A 23,298-nucleotide genomic window follows, 5' to 3' on the forward strand; every position below is an offset into this window, starting at 1 on the left:
ATTTCCCCTTACTTTTTAGGAGGGAAAAAGTGAGTCTTATAGAGCAAAAAATACGGTAGTTAAATGTGTCAAGTTAACTTAATTGGAAAAGCTTGCAAATATCAGATAGGTTTAGGATTTAAATATGTAATGTTATGAATTAATATGTTTAATGCCAAATTAGAAAGAAAGAAAGATGTTAAGAGATTAAGTTAATTTTATTATAATATTGGTTTTGGAAAACCGTTAAAATGATATACATTGAAATTCAACTAGGGGGATATGAGGAAGTCACTTAACAACGTTACTAAGATTGGTTTAAAAACGGCTGAGATTTGTTTGTTTGTTTAATATATTTTTTTGGAAAATCAATAAAAAAATTGGGGGGGGGGGAGCTTCCATTGGTACAAAGAGCAGCTCACATTTCATGCAACCATTAGCTTCTGGCAGGTGATTTCCATTGGGACCATGGGCGTGTGTAGGGTTAAGTTTCCTCTCCAGGTCCTAAATCATGGGTAGGCAACCTAAGGCCCGGGGGCTGGATGCGGCCCAATTGCCTTCTAAATCCGGCCCACGGACTGTCCGGGATTCAGCGTGTTTTTACATGAGTAGAATGTGTCCTTTTATTTAAAATGCATCTCTGGGTTATTTGTGGGGCATAGGAATTTGTTCTGTTCCCCCCCAAAAAAATAGTCCAGCCCCCCCACAAGGTCTGAGTAACAGTGGATCGGCCCCCTGCTGAAAAAGTTTGCTGACACCTGTCCTAAATGCTACAGGCATTAACTTGGTTGTGTGAATCATGTAACTCTGAGCAGCAGACAAATGTGGACACGCTCAAACATCCTTTCGTGCAGCACCCTTGCTGTGTCCCCTGTTGGGATACTGCCAGGGAGACAAAGGCCATCATGCCTCCACGTCGATTCCGGACGATCCATCAATCGCCCGTAGATACAGTATCGGTCAATTAGCGACACAAGCCTCAGAAATAGCTTGCCACATTGCAGGGCTCGTGCACGCTCTTTCAGCAGAGTTCGTACAACAAAAGATGCACTCAGGAGAGCATTATTTACAACTTTATTCAGCGTTGGTCAGAACAAAGAAAAAACATGACTGCCTGCTTCGATGTCCAGGCACAGAGAGGAACAAAAGCTATATACAAAAACAGAAACATCCTGTGAACAGGAAATACGCAGGCTGTGACACAACAACCTGCTCCCTTTTTAAGGTGTAACGGAAATATCCTAACATCCTCCCCGTTTCCGTGTAACCTGTAGTACCTGTGGTTCAACCCAATTGCAACCTCTGTACATAAACCTTAAGTTGTTCTCTGTTAACAACCTTAGACAACAGATCAGCAGGAATTTCATTTCCTGGCATGTAGGACACCTGAATGAGTCCTTTCTGAATACACTCTCTTGCACGATGTAGCTTAATCTGCAAGTACTTGGTTCTTTGCTTGCAACTCTCTGAGTTCAGCAAAGCCAAACAGGATCTATTGTCTTGATACACCTGTATAGGACATTTCACAGAAACGTCCTGAAACAGTTGCATCAACCATTCACAATCCATGAGTGAAAATGACAGAGCATTGAGTTCTGCTTCACAGGAACTTAGGCTTACTGTCGTCTGCTTCTTGCACAGCCAGTCAAACAGACAATGGTTGTACATGTAGCATACTCCAGAAGTGCTTGTACCATTCATAGTGTCACTTCCAAAACTAGCATCTGCAAAGATTTCAAGACCTCCAGTTTTCTGACTGGTGAACCTCAGCCTGTAGTGCAAAGTCCCCTTCAAATAGCGGGCTATGCGCTTCAGAGCTTTCCAATCCTGAACAGTGGGATTGTTGGCATGTCTGCTAAGCAGATTAGTGCTTACAGCTATGTCAGGTCTTGAGCATCTAGTAATGAAATTCAACTTGCCTAGAATGCATCTATACAGTGTAGTGTCAGAAAACGCTTCAGCAGTACTATCTACCTGGTAACCTGTCACCATCGGTGTGTCTGCTGGATTTGCATCAACCAAATTCAACCTGGTTAATACATCAGCAATTTTCTTTGTTTGGTGTACCAGAAAATTACCTGCTTGGTCCCTCTCCACCTGCAGAGAAAGATAGTTGGATACCTCACCAAGATCCTTCATGTCAAAGTGCTCCTTCAGCTGAGCGAGGGTGCTTTGGTACAAAGCCTGATTCTTCCAAAACATCAAAAGATCATCAACAAAACATAAACAATACAGTTTGTTTTGCCCCTCCTCCTTGACAAACACACATGGATCAGCTTTGCCCTGGTGAAAACCTAGAGAAAGCAATGTCTCAGTGAGTTTTGTGTTCCAACACCTGGCACTCTGCTTGAGACCATATAAGGCTTTCCGCAGTTTACAGACCATTCCCTTCTGTATCTGCATCCCGTCAGGCAGAAGCATATATAGCTCCTCCCCCAAAAGCCCGTACAAAAAAGCTGTATTAATGTCGTGATGGGAAACATGCAATTTCTCCTCCACAACAATCTTGAGCATTAGCCGAATGCTCTCATACTTGACGGTGGGAGAGTAGGTCTCATGGTAATCCGGTCCTGGTACCTGTGAAAAACCTCTGGCAACCAATCTGGCTTTGTGCCTGACAACCTTGCCATTCTGGTCTGTCTTGGCCTTGAAGACCCATTTGCTGCCAACCAGTCTCATTCCTGGGACTACTGGGACTAGCTCCCAAGTCAGGTTCCTATCCAAGGAATCAACTTCAGCCTTCATGGCATTCAGCCATGGCTCAGCATCTTTAGAGGTTAACTCCTGAACCTCTTTGAAGCTTGCAGGTTCCCACACCTTCTCTGAGCTACTAAGAACAGCAGTTGCCGTCTTAGCAAACTCATCAGCAAATCTCTTTGCAGGTTTGCCTTTGGTGGCCCTTTCAGATCTGCGTACTATACGCAAGTCGTCTTCTTTTTTTTTAAATTGATATTTATTACATTTTAAAGAGTTACAAAAAGAAAAAGTTAAAAAAGACAGCATATTTAAGAGATACAAATCATCACATCACGATAATTTCAAAACAAAAAAAAAAGAAAAAAGAGGGGGGGAAATACAATACATCTTCCCATAACTTGTCTTTCATTTGCTTCTTTCCTTGACCTCCTCACACCTCCCTTTTTTGTATTCTAGTTCAATTAACTATTTCAGCAAATCCTTTCCATCTTTTCCAGTTTTTGTCCTCTATTCTATCTTAATAAAATGTAACTTTACTTTCCCTCCTTCACCATTTAACAATCTATTTTTCCTTAATCCTTTATAGCATTTCTGCTAAAACCACATTATTTCATTCCAACATCCTTCTAACATTCCTTAATTTTACAATGTTTCTGTAAATAAACTTTAAATTTCTTCCAATCTTCTTCCACCAACTCTTCTCCCTGGTCTCGGATTCTGCCAGTCATTTCCGCCAATTCCATGTAGTCCATCACCTTCATCTGCCATTCTTCCCGGGTGGGTAGATCTTGTGTCTTCCAATACTTCGCGATAAGTATTCTTGCTGCTGTTGTGGCATACATAAAAAAAAGTTCTATCCTTTTTTGGCACCAATTGGCCGACCATGCCCAGGAGAAAGGCCTCTGGTTTCTTCAGAAAGGTATTTTTAAATACCTTTTTCATTTCATTATAAATCATCTCCCAGAATGTCTTAATCCTTGGGCATGTCCATCAAAGGTGAAAAAATGTGCCTTCAATCTCTTTACATTTCCAACATTTATTATCGGGCAAATGATATATTTTTGCAAGCTTGACTGGTGTCATGTACCACCTATAGATCATTTTCATTATATTTTCTCTTATGGCATTACATGCCGTAAACTTCATACCTGTGGTCCATAACTGTTCCCAGTCAGCCATCATAATATTATGTCCTACATCTTGTGCCCATTTAATCATAGTTGATTTCACCGTTTCATCCTGAGTATTCCATTTCAACAGCAAGTTATAAATACTTGACAATTTCTTAATTTTGGGGTCTAACAGTTCTGTTTCCAATTTTGATTTTTCCACCTGGAAGCCAATTTTTTTATCCAAATTGTACACCTCCATTATTTAGTAATAATGGAGCCAATCTCGCACTCTGTTTTTTAGTTTTTCAAAACTCTGCAATTTTAATCTGTCTCCCTCTTGTTCCAGAAGTTCCCAATATTTCGGCCAATTGGCCTCCATATTGAGCTTTTTCTAAGCCTTCGCTTCCATTGGTGACAGCCACCTTGGGGTTTTGTTTTCAAGCAAATCCTTATATCTTATCCAGACATTAAACAGTGCTTTTCTGACAATATGGTTTTTAAACGCTTTATGTGCTTTGATCTTATCATGCCACAGATATGCATGCCACCCAAATAAGTTGTTAAAACCTTCTAGGTCCAACACATCAGTATTTTCAAGAAGCAGCCATTCTCTCAGCCAACAAAACGTGGCCGATTCATAATAAAGTTTAAGGTCTGGCAGTGCGAATCCACCTCTTTCTTTAGCATCGGTTAATATCTTAAATTTTATTCGGGGCTTCTTGCCCTGCCAGACAAATTTAGAAATATCTCTCTGCCACTTCTTGAAACAATCCATTTTATCCAAAATTTGCAATGTTTGCAACAAAAACAGCATCCTTGGCAATACATTCATTTTTATCACAGCAATTCGGCCTAACAATGATAACTTCAGATTTGACCATATTTCTAAATCCTTTTTCACTTCCGACCAGCATTTTTCATAGTTATCCTTAAATAAATTCACATTTTTAGCAGTCGTGTTAACCCCTAGGTATTTTACTTTCTTGACCAATGTTAATCCTGTCTCCTTCTGAAACCTCTCTCTTTCAATCCCTGTCAGATTTTTCTCTAAAACCTTAGTTTTCATCTTATTCAGCTTAAAACCCGCAACCTGACCAAATTCTTGAATCAATTCCAGTACTCTTTTGGTACTAGAGTCTGGCTCCTGTAATGTCAGTACCAAATCATCGGCAAATGCTTTCAATTTGTACTGTTTAGCTCCGACTTGTATACCTTTAACCATTTGGTCCCTTCTAATCATGTTTAAGAGAACCTCCAGGACGGATATAAAAAGCAATGGGGAAATTGGGCAACCTTGTCATGTTCCTTTCTCTATCTTAAATTCTTCCGTCACTACATTATTTACAATTAATTTAGCCTTTTGTTCTCAGTAAATTGCACCTATACCAGTTCCAAAACCTTGGCCTTGTTGGGAAAAAGCACCAAGGCAAAAGCCAGCTCCAGATGGCTGGAATGCAAAACAGTGCAGATGTACTGTTGGGGAAAAGGTGGAGCCTATTCTCTGTACTGAGCACCGGATGTTAGCTCAGTGTGTCATCTGACCTGTGCTGGAAGTACAGGGGAGGAGTTGTGACTCTTCTGATGGAGACTGAAGGGTGCAGTCGCATTTCTATGTACTGTTGAGTGACAGGAATAAAACATGTAGAAAGGACTCCTGTCTGTCTCATTTCTCCTCCCTGGGAGAATGCAGGGAGGGAGGGAGAAGCAGAGAAGCAGAGGGTGTGTTCTTCTCACGACTAATGAGAAGACTCGCCGGGTTTGTTTACCTAGCCTGCCGGGGTCGCAGACGGACGGTAAACACAGTATCTCGCTCAATTGCCTCGGGGGAGGCCAGGTACCTCTGCCTGTGAGCTGAAGATACTAACATATGGCAGCCTTCGGATGGTTGCGATTCATCGGACATCTGCATGAGAGGCTGTTGGATTGTCCTCCTCTGCTCCAAGGAGGAAGAGAAGCGTCTGAAAGAAGCCAGAGGCTCAACAGACAGCTGGTGGAAAGAAGAGGTGTTTTCCAGAGCAACAAAGTTCAAGGTATGCTGCATTTCGGGCTAAAAGTGTGAACGCAGTCTGATTAATTCACTGGTTCACGGAGCTGCGTTTTGGAAAAACAAAAGCTCCGGGAGGAAGAGGCCTGCAGCTTGAAGGCTGAAGCCTGCATTCCACAAATTCTTGTGGTTGATAAACTGTCCTATTGAAATGCATTGTTGCTAAGTAACGGAAAGTTGGAAAGTTACTGGCAAAGGGGCTGGACTGTGAGTGTGAGCCTGGGAAAGCGAAACAAAACCAGAGAGTGTTTTGGCTACAAGTTTACGTGCCCTTGGAAGGGACTTTCCATAGCAGCCAGAGTTTAGCTGCCAGGTGCAAAAGAGCGTAAACAACTTGCAGTTTGCCTGACTGAGAAAGGAAAAAACAACTGTTGGATTTTACAGCTTGTTTGACAGTGTGAGCTGGAGGCTTGGCTTCAAGATGGATGCCAAGAAAGGGGGAGGTCTGCCTTGCCCACCTCCCTTAACCAATGACAATTATTCATCTTGGTCTGTAAAGATGAAGGCCCTGCTGCAGAATCAGAGGCTTTTTGATGTAATTGAAAACCCCATCCCTGCAGCACCAACCAGAGGTTGGGAGTCACAGAATGTAAGGGCCAGGACTGCTATAATTCTGTGTGTCTCAGATGATCAGTTGGTGCATGTTCAGCATTTAGAAAATGCGAAAGAGGTTTGGGACACGCTGCGTACAACGCATCAGAGAGATGCTGGTTCTTCAGCGTTGCTGTATTTTGAGAAATTGACCAATCTGAGACTTGCGCCTGATGGAGATGTTCAAGCGCACCTGACAGAAATGAAGTTTCTGCGTCAACAGATGGTGGAACGCAATTTCCGTCTTCAGGAGGAAGTGTTTTGCTTCATGATGATAAACAGCCTTAACCGTACCTACAAGGTTGTTGCCAGTCAGCTTGGTTCTCTACCGGCCGCGCAGCTGACCGCGGAGAGAGTGTGTGCTGTGGTCCTGAATGAACACGACAGACTTGCTGCACTGGAAGTGAAAGACAGGGGGAGGGAAGAACAGAGTTCTAATTCCCCCACTGCTGATGCTACTAGGGAGCATGGTGTAGCATTGAGTGCTGTCCGATGCTACAATTGTGGACAGACTGGGCATCTACAGCGAAACTGTAAGAAGCCGCGCCAGTCAAGAGGAGCAAAGAGTAGCTCTACGAAGCCTGAGGCGTCAGGCAAAAGCCGTTCCAAGTGCCAGGTGAAACCTGCAAAGGCTATGATGGCGAAAGGAACCACGCCAGATGTTGGGAACTCGTTCATAATTGACACGGGCGCAACGGTTCATATGTGCCCGCACAGACAACTGTTTTCGACGTTGAAGAAGCAAAGCTTCGCTGTGAAACAGGCCAACGGTCAAGAGTTGGAAGCGACTGGAATTGGAACTGTGTATCTTGAGAGTCTGAACTTGACTATAAGTGATGTTTACCTGGTTCCAGAACTGAGATTTAATCTGCTGAGCGTGTCGCAGATTGCAAAGAAAGGACTGAAACTGACCTATGATGCTAAAAGCTGCAAGATCTACAAAGATGGAGAACTGTTTCTTACTGCCAAAGAGAAAGATGGACTGTATTTGTTGACTTTTGATCAAAGTGATTACATGAAATGTAATTCTTCTGTTTCTAACGAAATCTCTCTTGCAGGTGTGACCAGTGTGAGCACCAGGAAGGTGACGAAGAAGGTCGACAGAGCATTTCAGCGGGTGTATGCTGATGTGATTGGTCCTCTAGAACCATCTAGAGGCAGTGCAAAATATTACCTTTTGTGTGTGGATTGTTTCACTAATTATTCTTGGGTTTATATGATGGAGAAACCGCAAGAAACTTTAGAAAAGTTTCAGGAGTTTTGTGACAAGGTTAAAAATATGCATGATGCTAACATTGATTGTCTTTTCACAGATGACAAGCAAGTTTTTCTGTTACAGAAGTTTCAGAAGTTCCTGGATGGAAAAGGGATAGACCACAAAATTGCTGTTTCGCCAGAAGCGTGGAACAGGGGGGTCTGTGTTAGAGTGAACAAAGAATTGCAAAAGGGGATGAATGCGCAATTGCTGAGTTCACATTTGCCACATGAATATTGGGCCGAATCGCTAGCGTCCTATCTTCATGTGTGGCTGAGAAAGGTCTCAACAGAGTTGGGATGTTCTCCTTTTGAGAAGCTGTTCAATAGAAAACCTTCTGTTGCCTATTTTAAGGTTTTCGGGTCTCATGTGAGAACAGAAGCTCCAGGTGGAGTAAAGAATGCCAGAGGCATTTTTGTGGGTTATGAAAAGGGTCTCTACAGAGTAATTTTGTCTGAATCTGGTCAGGTGATTCTCACAAAGTTCCTAGAGAGTGCTCCAGAGCAAGAGCGGGTTGTAGAACACACATTTCCCACAGGAAACGATTCAGATGATGATGATGATTTTTCTGATGTCACAGATTACAGTGGTACTGATGATGATGACAGTGATAGCTCAGAGAGTTCAGTTGTAACAGTCATTGAGAGGAAATCTCACACAATGGATAGACCTTCACAGGTGAAGGAAGAACCACTGATTGCTACTGGTTCTCAACAGAGTCCAAAGGTTGAACCAGTGAGCACAGAGGATCAGAACCTCATACGCAGGTCTGAGAGAGTTACAAAGGGTGTACCACCAAAGAGGTACTCAAAAGAGTTTGCTAACTTAGCTGTTGCATGTGTTGCTATTGTTAACAACTCAAAGCAGGTTGAAGCAGTGTCTAAGTCAGAGACAAAGACACAACAGATAGTAGCTAGCCAAGGTAATGCAGAAGCACTCATTCCTTGGAGGCCAGACAACCAGAGAGGTACACTGGTGAAACCAGTGGTGGGGAGTTCCAAGGGTGGCACTGAAACAACAGGGGACTGTTATATGTATAACAACTGTTTGTTCTCTTCTCTGGATCATGTTTTGCCAATTGATGCTTTTGGGGGAGGATGTTGGGAAAAAGCACCAAGGCAAAAGCCAGCTCCAGATGGCTGGAATGCAAAACAGTGCAGATGTACTGTTGGGGAAAAGGTGGAGCCTATTCTCTGTACTGAGCACCGGATGTTAGCTCAGTGTGTCATCTGACCTGTGCTGGAAGTACAGGGGAGGAGTTGTGACTCTTCTGATGGAGACTGAAGGGTGCAGTCGCATTTCTATGTACTGTTGAGTGACAGGAATAAAACATGTAGAAAGGACTCCTGTCTGTCTCATTTCTCCTCCCTGGGAGAATGCAGGGAGGGAGAGAGAAGCAGAGAAGCAGAGGGTGTGTTCTTCTCACGACTAATGAGAAGAATCGCCGGGTTTGTTTACCTAGCCTGCCGGGGTCGCAGACGGACGGTAAACACAGTATCTCGCTCAATTGCCTCGGGGGAGGCCAGGTACCTCTGCCTGTGAACTGAAGATACTAACAGGCCTACCCCCATCCCCTGTAAATTCTTCATCATAAAACTCCAAGAGATGTTGTCAAAGGCTTTCTCCGCGTCCACAAATATCTAAACTGCTTTAGTGTTAATATTCACTTGTAGTTTTCTTAAATATTGATTATATTCCTCGTATTGTCAGACAAATGTCTGCCCGGGAGAAAGCCCGCTTGATCTTTATGAATTTCTTCTACTAGTACCTTTTTAAATCTTTTAGCCAAAATATCTGCAAAAATTTTATAATCCACATTAAGCAAAGATATGGGGCGGTAATTCTTGAGCTGTGTCTTTTCGGACTCTGTTTTCGGTATAAGTGTGATGTATGCTTCGTTCCACGACTCTGGTGCCCTTTTCCCTTCCAATATTTCATTACAAACTTCTTTTAATGGCTGTACTAACCATTCTTTCAGGGATCTATAATATCTTGAGGTCAAACCATCCGGTCCTGGAGTTGCCCAATTGCATGTTCTGGATGGCCCCTTCTACCTCCTGCTCCGTTATTTTGTAGTTCAACATTAGTTTGTTTTCTTGAGAGATTTTTTGTAGTCCATTTGTTTTCAAAAATCGGTCAATGTCCATTTCTTTCTGCGTCTCCTGTGTATATAATTGTTTAAAGTACCTCTGGAAGCACTTTCTGATCTCCACTGGATTCTGTATATTCTTTCCTTCCACTTCCAAATTTGTAATGGTATTAAGTTTTTGTCTTTTTTTCATTTGCCAAGCCAGCAGTTTCCCACATTTGTTTGCCGATTCAAATGTCTTTTGTCTCATCTGTTTAATTTTCCATTCTATTTCCTGGTTCATCATTTTCATATATTGTACTTGATATAACTTTATCTCTTTCAGGATCTCCTGCGACTTTGGTTTCACTCTCAATTTCTTCTCTCCTTCCTTTATTTTCTCCAAAATCTTGTCTTTTTTCTCATTTTGAACTCTCTTCTTAATTGCATTCTGTTGTATCAAAAATCCTCTCATAACCGCTTTACTTGCGTCCCAGATTACTCTTTTTTCAGTAGTGGTGTTCATATTTATCTCAAAATAATCTCTCAAGGTTTTTTGGGCCTTCTTAGTCACTTCTTCGTTCCTAAACAAAGTGTCATTCATCCTCCATCTAAAGGAACCAGTTGGTGTTAGTTTCATTTCCATCTTCACAGCATTATGATCGGAGTAAGTTTTAGGGCAAATTTCCACTTTTCTAATCTTCGGAGCCAACCCTCTAGTTACCCAAATTTGGTCAATTCTTGTCCATGTCATTTTGGCCTCAGAGAAGAAAGTTCCCTCTCTTCCCAAAGGGTTCTTCATTCTCCAGATGTCAACTAAATCCATATTGTCAGTCATATCAAAAAAAGTTTTTGGTAGTCTACCATCCTTGGTGACTACCTGTCTCAGTGCCTTGTCCATATTTGTAGACACCACTCCATTCATTTCCCCCATCAAAATCATATTGTAATCCATATAGTCCATCAGAGTCTCATGTAACTTCTTGTAAAATTCCGATTTTCCCTCATTTGGTGCATAAATGCCTACTATCAAAAATTTCTCTCCTTGTGATTGAATTTCAATTGCAACAAATCTTCCTTGGTCATCTTTAAATATAAATTTCGGTGATAGGCTCTCCTTTACATAAAGGACTACTCCTCTTTTTTTGACTTTATCTGATGAAATAAATTCTTGGCCCAATCTTTTGTTACTCATATCTTCCTATGTAGCCTTGTCACATGTGTTTCTTGCAAACAAATCAAGTCCAATTGTTCTTTTTTCAATAAATGAAAGACTCTCCGCCTTTTTTCTGGGGAGTTCAGTCCATTCACATTCCAGCTTAATACTTGCAGTGCCATGATATGATTAGTCTGATTTTCCTTCAACTGCACCCAATGCCTGCTCTTTTTCTGTTGGTAGTGTCGGTGTCGCTAGTCGGTCCAGGCCAAAAGGTAGTGTTGCAATATCCACTATTCCTCTTTTTGGTGATCGTCTGTCCAATGCTCTTTGCTCTAGTCCTCTGTCTGGTGATCCTCTGTCCAATGCTCTTGACTCTTTTCCAAGTTCCTTCTGCAGATCTTCCTCGTATCTATTCAAAAACTTTGCTTTATCTTCTACTGATCTTATTTTTGTTTTCCTTCCTTTAAAGCTGAAGGATAGGCCTTGGGGAAATTCCCACCTAAAGATGATCTGGTTCCTTCTCAGCAGGGCGGCCAAATCTCCGTAATTGGACCTGAGATCCAAAAGATATTTCGGGATATCTTTGAATATTTCCACTCTTGACTGTTGTATTACCAATGTCTTCTGGTAATGCCAACCCAAAATTCTGTCTCTCTCTTCTTTGGATCTTAGGGTAATCAAGCAGTCTCTTATTCTGTTCTTCTCTTTCTTCCCCCCTCTTCCCAGTCTAAAGGCCCTCACTATTTTAAATTCCTCTTGTTTCAAATCCAGCTCCCAAAATACTGCAAGTTCCTGCGTGAGAAAGTCTATCAAACTGTCCTTCTCCAGTTCAGGTACAGCTCTGGTCCTCAAATTTGTCTGTTTCTCCTTCAGCTCAATCATAGAAAGTGTCAGCTTATGGTCATGAAGTTGCCTCTGCAGGTCTGGAACTTTCTCTGTTTCTAATTGTGTTACCTTAAATTCCACCGAAGTAACTTTTTCCTTAACTTCCTCTGTAGTCTGTCGTGTCGAATTGGATTCCTGTATCAGTTTCTCAATGGTTTCTGTATTGGCATTCACCTTTTGTCCCAGACTATTTATACTTTCTGTATTTGCGTCAATTTTGGTAACTGCAGCATCCACTTTTGCATTTGTAGCATCCACTTTTGCATTTGTAGCATCCACTTTTGCATTTGTAGTATCTACTTTCTTATTAAGTTGTTCCAAAGATTCATTTATCTTACTCAATGCAAGAGCTAGGGCTTCTTCTGATGACATTCCTCTTGTTTTTGATTGTGTTGGTGCAGCCACAGATGAGGCAGATGAGGCAGATGAAGCAGAAGGGCCGGATGTTGATGCTCTTCTTAGCCAATTCTTCCCAGACCTTGTTGTTTTGTCTGGGAATAATGGATCTACTTTTTCTTTCCCATCTGCCATAACACTTTTTTTTTTTTAAGACAAGAAGAACCCAAGGTCGGTCCCACAGTCACACAGCTTTATCTTGACAGTGGAAAATTCCAAAACTGAACCAACTCTTGTAACAGTTTCAAAAACTTCCTCTAGGGGGAAACAGTTAATGTCTGCTCTTGCATTAATCCAAAATAACACCTTTTAAACCACAACTCAAACGTGAAATTTAGTTTCCATTTACAGTTACTTTTCTCCTTTTTAAGGTCAAAAGTGGGCAGCAAAAACAATGTATCTCTCTTACTCAGTTAACTGTCAGCGGATGGTCTACTCACAGTCAAGACGCATTTCAAAGTACAGCAGTCTTATTGTTCTATCGGCAGCCCGTTCCCAGGTTCTGAGCGGTGGAATTTTAACTTCTTTCCCTCTCTCTCTTGCAGGTATATATAGTTAAACTTCCCCCCTCTTCCCCTGCTTCCAAAGGGGGGGGGGAATTCACTTTCTTTTTAACGTTGAAAAATTAGTCTTTTCCAATCGATTCTCCGAGACTTTAGCTTACAGTCTCTTTGCTTTGATCTATTTACAAAACCGGAAGGCGGACTTCCTGTTTAAGCCTCCCCGCTTCGGTGCCAAATTTAAATCTTTTTTCCCCCTTTAAGGTCTTCTAATTTATCCTACTCACGGGTAGATACTTTTAGAGTCCAATTGTTCACAGGAAAAAATCAGCACTCTCCGGCAACAGCTGTGCGGCTTCGCTCCGTGGAAAAAGCAGTCGATTCACAGCACCGCGCCACACACCCCGCTTCGCTCCCGAGCCCCAAATCGGGGTTCCTCACGAGTAAGGGGGGGCGCAAAAGGTGCCCGCCGAATCCCACGTTCACAGGCTTCACCCGCCTGTGATTTTTGAAGGGTCTCCGCCTTCGCCGTGACGGCCAGACCCGGTTCCCACAGAGCAAATTCCTCCTAGTCAGAGGAATTTCGCCATTACCGATGGCGCTGACTCCGGAAGTCTATACGCAAGTCTTCTTCACTCATCTCCTCCTTCTTAGTAGAAAAGTGACCAATGGTGAACAGTGGTTCTTCCAGTTCATTGTCAGACGCATCAGATGGTCTGACTGAGGCCTTTGCGCTCTTGTAGTCTGCTGTGTCATCACTGTCGCTGACATCAGCAGCAGCGCTGCCCACTGAGCTGGAATCCGAACTCTGATCATCATCATCCTCAGCTTCCTCAGCTTCCTCTTCTACCTCAACATCAGCTGCTTTTTTCACATCACCTTCATCTTCCTCTGGGTAACACTGGAAAATTCCAACATGCTGGGCCCATAACCTGTTGTTGGGATACTGCCAGGGAGACAAAGGCCATCATGCCTCCACGTCGATTCCAGACGATCCATCAATCTCCCATAGATACAGCATCAGTCAATTAGCGACACAAGCCTCAGAAATAGCTTGCCACATTCCAGGGCTCGTGCACGCTCTTTCAGCAGAGTTCGTACAACAAAAGATGCACTCAGGAGAGCATTATTTACAACTTTATTCAGCGTTGGTCAGAACAAAGAAAAAACATGACTGCCTGCTTCGATGTCCAGGCACAGAGAGGAACAAAAGCTATATACAAAAACAGAAACATCCTGTGAACAGGAAATACACAGGCTGTGACACAACAACCTGCTCCCTTCTTAAGGTGGAACGGAAATATCCTAACATCCCCAACCTCCCTTGTGTGGAGCAAGAAAGGTCTGCAGGGCTTTTTTAAAAACTTCTGTTTTCTTGAACATAGAATATCTCACATTGAGGACTCCGATATACCTTTCCCACTTAACACTGGACACAGTGCACCTTGGGAGTGGGGCTGCCATGCAAACCCCTGCTTTTGTCCTTGGATACAGAGTTTGAGAGTTCAGGCAAATACCTGAACACTCCTTATCTCTATAGCAGGCTGTTCATATGTTGCAGCAGGGGCAATGGAAACACATAGCGTGACAGTGCTGATTTGCAAAATATGCTTTCAGTCTTTAGAGCCAACACAGGAACAATTTGCCATAGAAGTGTCATTTGTAATTATTTGTATTCTGCACTCTCATTCCCATTTCTGTTTATAAGGTGTAGTTGTTTTCTACACACACATGCACACAATTAACAGCATTCCCCCCCATTTTTTTATTGGTTTTCACAACATTATAAACAAACACATAAGACAAACAAACATAAATCATAACCTTATTGAAAATTACACTTATTAACATTGTTAAGTGACTTCCTCGCTTCCCCTTGGTTGAATTTCATTGCACATCCTTTTAACGGTTTTCCAAATCACAGTTCTTACAAAATTTAACTTAAACATTAGAATCCTTAGATCTTCACTTTATGAAATTAAACATATTAATTCATCACTTAACATAAATAAAATCCTAAGCCAATTAAGTATCTGCAAGCTGTTTTCAGTTAATTTAACTTAACATATTTAACTAAGTAATCATTAAATTTAATCCACTCTTCCTGATACTCCTCCTCCTTCTGGTCGTGGACTCTTCCGGTTAGGGCGGCTAGCTCCGAAAAATCCATCATCTTCATCTGCCATTCTTCTATCGTTGGTAATTCTTGGGTTTTCCATTTTTTAGCTAACAAAATACGAGCAGCAGTTGTGGCATACAAAAATAATTTAACATCTTTCTTGGGCAATTCCAAACCTGTTATTCCAAGAAGAAAGGCCTCTGGTTTCTTTATGAATGTATATTCCAACATTTTTTTCAATTCATTATAAATCTTTTCCCAGAAGTCTTTCACCTTGTATCAATCCTTGGTGGGCTCCATTTTCTACATCCTGCCATCATCATCATTTGCTCCTATGCTCTACTTTCTGTTACTTAACCAGTTCCTGATCAATACCTCACCTCACCTCTCATTTCATGATTGTTAAGTTTACTCAGTTTTTGGTAAGGTACTTCACTGAAAGCTTTTTAGAAGTCCAACACACTGCATCAACCACATTACCTCTATCAGTATGCTTGTTGACACTCTCTATAGGACTTCCCCTAGCAGAAGCCATGCTTGTTCTGCTTCAGCAAGGTTTCTTCTTCCTTACACAGTGCTATTTTATCTTTAACAACACTGTCCATCAACAAAATACATTAACTAACCTATAATTTCCAGAATTCCTCCTGGATCCCTTTTTCAAAAATTGGTATTACATTGGCTACTTTCTACTCCTCAGGTATGAAAGCTGATACTAGGGATAAGTTACATATTCTTTTTGAAAGACCAGTAATTTCACCTTTGAGTTGTTTGGGAACTCTCAGGTGGATACCATCCAGACCTGGCAATTTGTTGGTTTTTATTTTGCCTATTAGGTGTAGAACTTATTACTTACCACCACTGTTTGTCTCGGTTCCTCAAACTGCCTTTCTGCAAAAGTTACTTCAGGCAGAAAGGTTTGTCTTATATCTTCCTCTCATAAGACAGCTGCAAGAAGACAGATTCAGCTTCTCTGCTATAAGTTCCAGGACCCCCCAAATGACATGCATATTGTCTTCTACAAGGGCTGTTAAATTTAGAAACCTTTATTATGGCGGAACATGAGCTTTTAATAACTAACACAGGCTTTCAGACAGATGTTTATGTTTTATTTTGATGGTGACTTAAATTTCAGTGAGTTATGCAGGCGTGCAGTTGCGGCATTTTGGAAAGCGTAAGGAAGGTGATCATGTTTAAAAAAGACCGAGGTTTTGAACCAAACATCTGGATTGATCTGCTTAGAAGAGTGAAGAAGTTGTGGCTCTCCAAGTGTTGCTGAACTCCCAGTTCCCACCCCACCCCCAGCAAGCATGGCCCATGGCCAGGAATGATGCAGGATGCAATCTAGCAACATGAAGAGTCACATCCCAGGCCTAGTATCTAATGTTTTCCTCCTCCAAAAACTAGGTGCGTCTTGTGGTCTGGTGCGTCTTATAGAGCAAAAAATACGGTAAATAGTGTTTAAATTATGTCCATTCCTCCTGGTACTCCTCCTCCTTCTGGTCACGGACTCTTCCAGTCAGGTCGGCTAGCGCCGAAAAATCCATCATCTTCATCTGCCAATCTTCCACCTTTGGTACTTCTTGTGTTTTCCAATTCTTCGCTAACAAAATTCTTGCTGCAGTTGTGGCATACAAAAATAATTTAACATCTTTCTTGGGCAATTCCAAACCTGTTATTCCAAGAAGAAAGTGCTGATGTGATTGGTCCTCTAGAACCATCTAGGGGCAATGCAAAATATTACCTTTAATGTGTGGATTGTTTCACTAATTATTCTTGGGTTTATATGATGGAGAAACCGCAAGAAACTTTAGAAAAGTTTCAGGAGTTTTGTGACAAGGTTAAAAATATGCATGATGCTAACATTGATTGTCATCTGTGAAAAGACAATCAATGTTAGCATCATGCATATTTTTAACCTTGTCACAAAACTCCTGAAACTTTTCTAAAGTTTCTTGCGGTTTCTCCATCATATAAACCCAAGAATAATTAATGAAACAATCCACACATTAAAGGTAATATTTTGCATTGCCCCTAGATGGTTCTAGAGGACCAATCACATCAGCATACACCCGCTGAAATGCTCTGTCGACCTTCTTGGTCACCTTCCTGGTGCTCACACTGGTCACACCTGCAAGAGAGATTTCGTTAGAATCAGAAGAATTACATTTCATGTAATCACTTTGATCAAAAGTCAACAAATACAGTCCATCTTTCTCTTTGGCAGTAAGAAACAGTTCTCCATCTTTGTAGATCTTGCAGCTTTTAGCATCATAGGTCAGTTTCAGTCCTTTCTTTGCAATCTGCGACACACTCAGCAGATTAAATCTCAGTTCTGGAACCAGGTAAACATCACTTATAGTCAAGTTCAGACTCTCAAGATACACAGTCCCAATTCCAGTCGCTTCCAACTCTTGACCGTTGGCCTGTTTCACAGCGAAGCTTTGCTTCTTCAACGTCGTAAACAGTTGTCTGTGCGGGCACATATGAACCGTTGCGCCCGTGTCAATTATGAACGAGTTCCCAACATCTGGCGTGGTTCCTTTCGCCATCATAGCCTTTGCAGGTTTCACCTGGCACTTGGAACGGCTTTTGCCTGACGCCTCAGGCTTCGTAGAGCTGCTCTTTGCTCTTCTTGACTGGCGCGGCTTCTTACAGTTTCGCTGTAGATGCCCAGTCTGTCCACAATTGTAGCATCGGACAGCACTCAATGCTACACCATGCTCCCTAGTAGCATCAGCAGTGGGGGAATTAGAACTCTGTTCTTCCCTCCCCCTGTCAGCAACACCCATTGCACCTTGTTCAGGAACACCAACAGTTCCAACAGCCACAGGTCCTGCACTCTCCCCTCTGGGGTCAAAGCTCTCCTCAGCTTTCGTTGAGCTCTTAGGAACATGGCCAGCATCATCTTGGCTCACCCCTTCTGGGGTAGTTATCCATCCAGACCATGATGAATAACTGTCTCTGGTCAGGGGAGATGAGTTAGGCAAGTCTCCCCCCTTCTTGGCATGCATTTTGAATCCAAGCCTCTCTCACTTTCAAACAAGCTGTAAAATCCAACAGTTGTTTTTTCCTTTCTCACGCAGGCAAACTGCAAGTTGTGTACGCTCTTTTGCACCTGGCAGCTAAACTCTGTCTGCTATGGAAAGTCCCTTCCAAGGGCACGTAAACCTGTAGCCAAAACATTCTCTGATTTTGTTTCGCTTTCCCAGGCTCACACTCACAGTCCAGCCCTTTTGCCAGTAACTTTCCAACGTTCCGTTACTTAGCAACAATGCATTTCAATAGGACAGTTTATCAACCACAAGAATTTGTGGAATGCAGGCTTCAGCCTTCAAGCTGCAGGCCTCTTCCTCCCGGAGCTTTTGTTTTTCCAAAACGCAGCTCCGTGAACCAGTGAATTAATCAAACTGCGTTCACACTTTTAGCCCGAAATGCAGCATACCTTGAACTTTGTTGCTCTGGAAAACACCTCTTCTTTCCACCAGCTGTCTGTTGAGCCTCTGGCTTCTTTCAGACGCCTCTCTTCCTCCTTGGAGCAGAGGAGGACAATCCACCAGCCTCTCATGCAGATGTCCGATGAATCGCAACCATCCTCTGCTACCATATGTTAGTATCTCGGCTCACAGTCAGAGGTAAACTGGCCTCCCCCGGGCAACTGAGTGAGATACTTGATGACCTCTCCGCTGCGTCTCCCGGCAGGCTAGGTCATAAACCGGCGATTTCCCTCATTAGATGTGAGGAAAACACACCCTCTGCTTCTCTGCTTCTCTCCCTCCCTGCATTCTCCCCAGGGAGGGGAAATGAGACAGACAGGAGTCCTATTTACATGTTTTATTCCTGTCACTCAACAGTACATAGAAATGTGACTGCACCCTTCAGTCTCCATTAGAAGAGTCACAACTCCTCCCCTGTACTTCCAGCACAGGTCAGATGACACACTGAGCTAACATCCGGTGCTCAGTACAGAGAATAGGCTCCACCTTTTCCCCAACAGTACATCTGCAAAACATAACATCCTGTTTTGCATTCCAGCCATCTGGAGCTGGCTTTTGCCTTGGTGCTTTTTCCCAGCAGAAAGGCCTCTGGCTTCTTTATAAATGTATATTTCAACATTTTTTTTCAATTCATTACAAATCTTTTCCCAGAAGTCTTTCCCCTTGGGACAGGTCCACCACATATGATAAAAAGTTCCTTCCTTTTCTTTACATTTCCAGCATAGATTGTCACAGTTATGATATATCTTTGCTAATTTTACAGGAGTCAAATACCATCTGTACATCATTTTCAGTATATTTTCCTTTAACACAGTACATGCGGTGAACTTGACCCCTTTCTTCCACAATCTTTCCCAATCCTCAAAACATTATATTATGTTCTACATCGCTTGCCCAATCTATCATCCCAGATTTAACTTGTTCATCTTTTGTATGCCACTCCAACAATAACTTGTACATTTTAGATAAATTTTAACCTTTAGTATCCAACAACTCCGTCTCCAACTTAGATTTTTCAAAAGCAAAACCATTTTTCTTATTCAATTTATACAATTCATTAATCTGGTGATAATGTAACCAGTTTAACTTATCTTTAACTTGATCAAATGGTTTTAATTTGTAACCTTCTTCTTCTATTAATAAATCATAATATCTCAACCATTTGGTATCCTTATTTAGTTTTTTCTGGGCCTTTGCCTCCGTTGGTGAATTAACAGCATTTTTAATGTGCAAATATTAACAGGAAGTTTTCAGCACCGATTCTTAGATTTACAGCTCAGGAAGTCACAACAACAACAATCCCACACATGATGCAATCAAATGTAGAAGTTTTATTGGAGATAAATACATGTTAATAGTTTTATTTCCCTTGAGCTTGTTGAAGTAGCAGTATATTTATAGCTTTTCCCCATAGTAGGTTGAGTAGAGTATGACATTTAATCTTGCACTTTTAAATCAACCAACCCTGTCACCAAATTCGTGGCTAGTAAACCTATGTCTTCACATGGAATACCCTATCCTACCTTCCCTTCTCTCCCTCCAACAAAACACAATTGGCTGAACTCACAGACAGCTAGCTTCTTCAGTTAAGTGGAAGCTAAACACTAGAATAAACTTCAGTTGGCCTCAAAAAGCTAAATGCTGGAAATTTGGTGATGGGTCTGACACTTGCCTCATGATATACGCGCATATGGGCTGTTGAGTTAGCAGGGAAAAATGACATTGAAAATTTGACATTGAGGGAACAACTGGCAAGTTGTATTTTGTTAAATTTGTTTATTGATTTCTCAAAAAACAAATAACACTTGTTTAAAAAGACAGGGTGGTGGTGACGTCATCTGCGCAATGGTCAGACTTACCCTCTCAATTTATTTGCTGATTATATCGCACTGATGATCTCTGATCCAGAATAATCACTGCCAGAGGCCATAAGGGAGATGGAAAGCACATGGTAAAATTGCTGGGCTATCTCTGAACAAGTAGTTGTGTTTTACTTTATCCTGTAAATTGTGATACATTCAAAGTGATCAGAGGCTTTAAGATCCGTCCACAGCGTGTAAAATATCTAGGAATTCTTGGGTAAAACTCATTAAAAGTACTATTTTACCATTACTAAAAATATTGTTAAAGACCGTAAGTAATAGACCCAAGTTAAACCTATCATGAATGGTAAGAGTGTTATCGGTAAAAATGATGGTATTACAAAAATTGTTTTCATTTCAGACTATTCCTATTTGTATATTGACTGAAACTCTTAAAATTATTGGTAAGGTTTGTCCATCAAGGCAAAAGACCTAAGACTGACAGTGATTTACCAACACTTCCAGAAGTATAATGATGCGGTTCATCTACAAAATGCAATTAGCATGATAATATGCAATAAAAACCTATGCTCTTCAAAATACTCAGCCAATTAACAATTGGACAACATGATCCTGTAAAATGGCTGTGGGAAACTTGTTGTGGTTCTGGACAGTCAAGAGTTAACACTCCAGGAAGCGTTCTGATTCACTGGGTGCACTGCCCACATGACCCGGGCATTATCCTTTGATCTGTGCTCTGTGGGGGCTGAGCTCTCTCTGGAGAGCAGTCTGTCTGAGAATGTGAGCAAGGTAGTTTCATTTTTGTTAGAGACAGAAAGCTGCGAACATGCAGCTAGATTCAGTAGATTTTTCCTCTCTGTTTATATGCTTCTGAATAAAGAATGATAGAATAGAAGCACTGGTGTCGAGCTGAGTTATTGAAGACACCACGTCGACACAGACAAAGCCATTTTACGCTGCGTGTGAACTCTGCTATCGTCCGACAACTGAGAAGAGTGGCAGCGCACGAGTGGAAGCGTGTGGGTGCCATTGAAGTTTGTCAGACTGCCAGTAAATCAGATTTATTGCAGTGTCGTTGCAGCAGACTCCATGGGCAAAGGATTTACGAGCCACAAACTTTAACAGATTATGGGAGGAAGTAACGCGTTAATGGCTCCCAGACCTGAGAATATACTATGATGCGGCATGCTTTAGTTGGATCAGAGACTGGATTAGATTAGATAATAATGACATTTTAGACTTGGAGGGATGGAACAACAGATACGGTTGGCATGCCTATCTAATTTACAACAAAGTGGCGGTGCATAAAGAATTTCTAAGTCATGTAATTAGAAATTCATTATATAAGGTCTGGATGAGACATAGAAGGTTGTTAGAACCGAAAACCCCATGGTGGGTTTCACCGTTAGAAGTAATATCGGTTAAAAAGGAAAATACAATAGGAAGATTGGCGACATACCAGCAGCTCCTGAGGGAGAAACAGGGCCAATTAAAATTAAGACCATACGAAGAGGTGACCCAATACTGCACCACATGTTTACAACTGTTAGGATATAGTTCCTTTCCACCTTAAAGTGTCAGGCATGATTGTTGTGTATCACATGCCTGTTTACTCCCAGCACTGTCTGCTGGGAACTTCCATTTTGTATATAGCTTTTGTTCCAGCTGTTTTCCTGGACACGAAGGCAAACAGTCATGTTTTTCCTTTGTTCTGAACTACGTTGAATAAAGCTATAAATATGCTCTCCTGTCTGCATCTTTCGTTGTGGAGACTGCTGAAAGGGTGTGCATGGGCCTTGGAATGTCTCTGAGGCTTGTGTCGCTAATTGACTGATGCTGTTCCATGGGAGACCGGTGATCGTCCGGAGACAACTGGGGGCCTGCCTGATGCCTCCGTCTCCTTGGCAGTATCCCAACAACAGGTTTCAGGCCCAGATTCACGGCGCTTACAGGAGAGTAAGACTGGTGATGCCTGCTGAGATCCTGGCAGCAACAGAGGTATGTGGAAAAGGGAGGCTTTTCTGTGCCACGGCAGAGAGTCTTTGAAGTCCGAGCCAAGTAATTAGGCTGGCAGAAAGAAGCAAGCAGGCCTCGTAATTTACAACCTGCCGAAGATAAGGAGCTTTTGAAGGGAATAAGGCTCACGGCTGAAGTAAAGAGCTGAAATGGAGCTTTTACAAGCCTCAGATGGGGCTCTGTGCCCAAAGCTTAATGGCCAAAACTATTAGACCTGGGCAAGGTACTGCAAGGGCCGGATGAGACAGTTTGGAGTGTGGCACACTGTTTCTGAAGCCCCTCCAGTTCCTCTGACAGATAGATGGAAGGCCGATGATTCAAGGGCCATAGACGTGATCATCTTGTCCGTCTCTCTGGAGGAAATTGTAACACTGGCTGGTAACACAACAGCAAGTCAGATGTGGAATGCTTTGAAAGTAGCCCATCTGGCTGCGTTTCCAGCACAGAGTTTGACTGCGTTGGAGGTCCTGGCTGTTTCCCAGATTGAGAGTGATCGCAGGGATGCCGAGGGCGCCGGTTGCAAGCTGCAGGGGGAGCTGACTGTGATGTCATCCCAGACAGCATTCCAGCCTCCAGGGGGAGCCAAGGAGTCAGCAGCTGAGACCTCTCTTCCTGTGAGAATCAAGGTCACCTTCGCAGAAGTCGGAAGGCGAAAGGTAAACAGAGACAAAAGCCTGCAAATGGCCAGGAGCAGGGCGGCAAGCAGCAGCCCAAGCCAGTGGAAAACAAGTATTTGTTTGCTGGCACTGCTTCTCCAAAGGCCAAAGCCAGATTTCTTGTTGATTCTGGAGCCACGAGGCACGTAACGAAAGATCGGCATTTGTTTATTTCCTTCACACATCAAGATGCGGAAATCCAACAGGCTGATGGAAACACGTTGAGACCTGCAGGAGTCGGGACAGTGAAACTGGCAAATCTTCACACAACCATCAGCGAAGTACTTTTTTTTTCCAGATTCTGCCGACAATTTGCTCAGCATCCCACAGCTGACTGGGCGAGGCTTTGAGATTTCCTTCAAGAAGAGTGTCTGTGTCATCAGGAAGGGCAAAGAGGACATTTTGCATGTGAAGTTTATAGATGGCTTGTTCTTGATAACTTTCAAACCCTATCAACGCAGACCTGGTTGGTCCACTTGCCTCTTTGGGTGGAGCAAGGTA

Source organism: Podarcis pityusensis (genome assembly GCF_964106645.2).
Source record: "Podarcis pityusensis genome assembly, chromosome: W".
NCBI lineage: Eukaryota > Metazoa > Chordata > Lepidosauria > Squamata > Lacertidae > Podarcis > Podarcis pityusensis.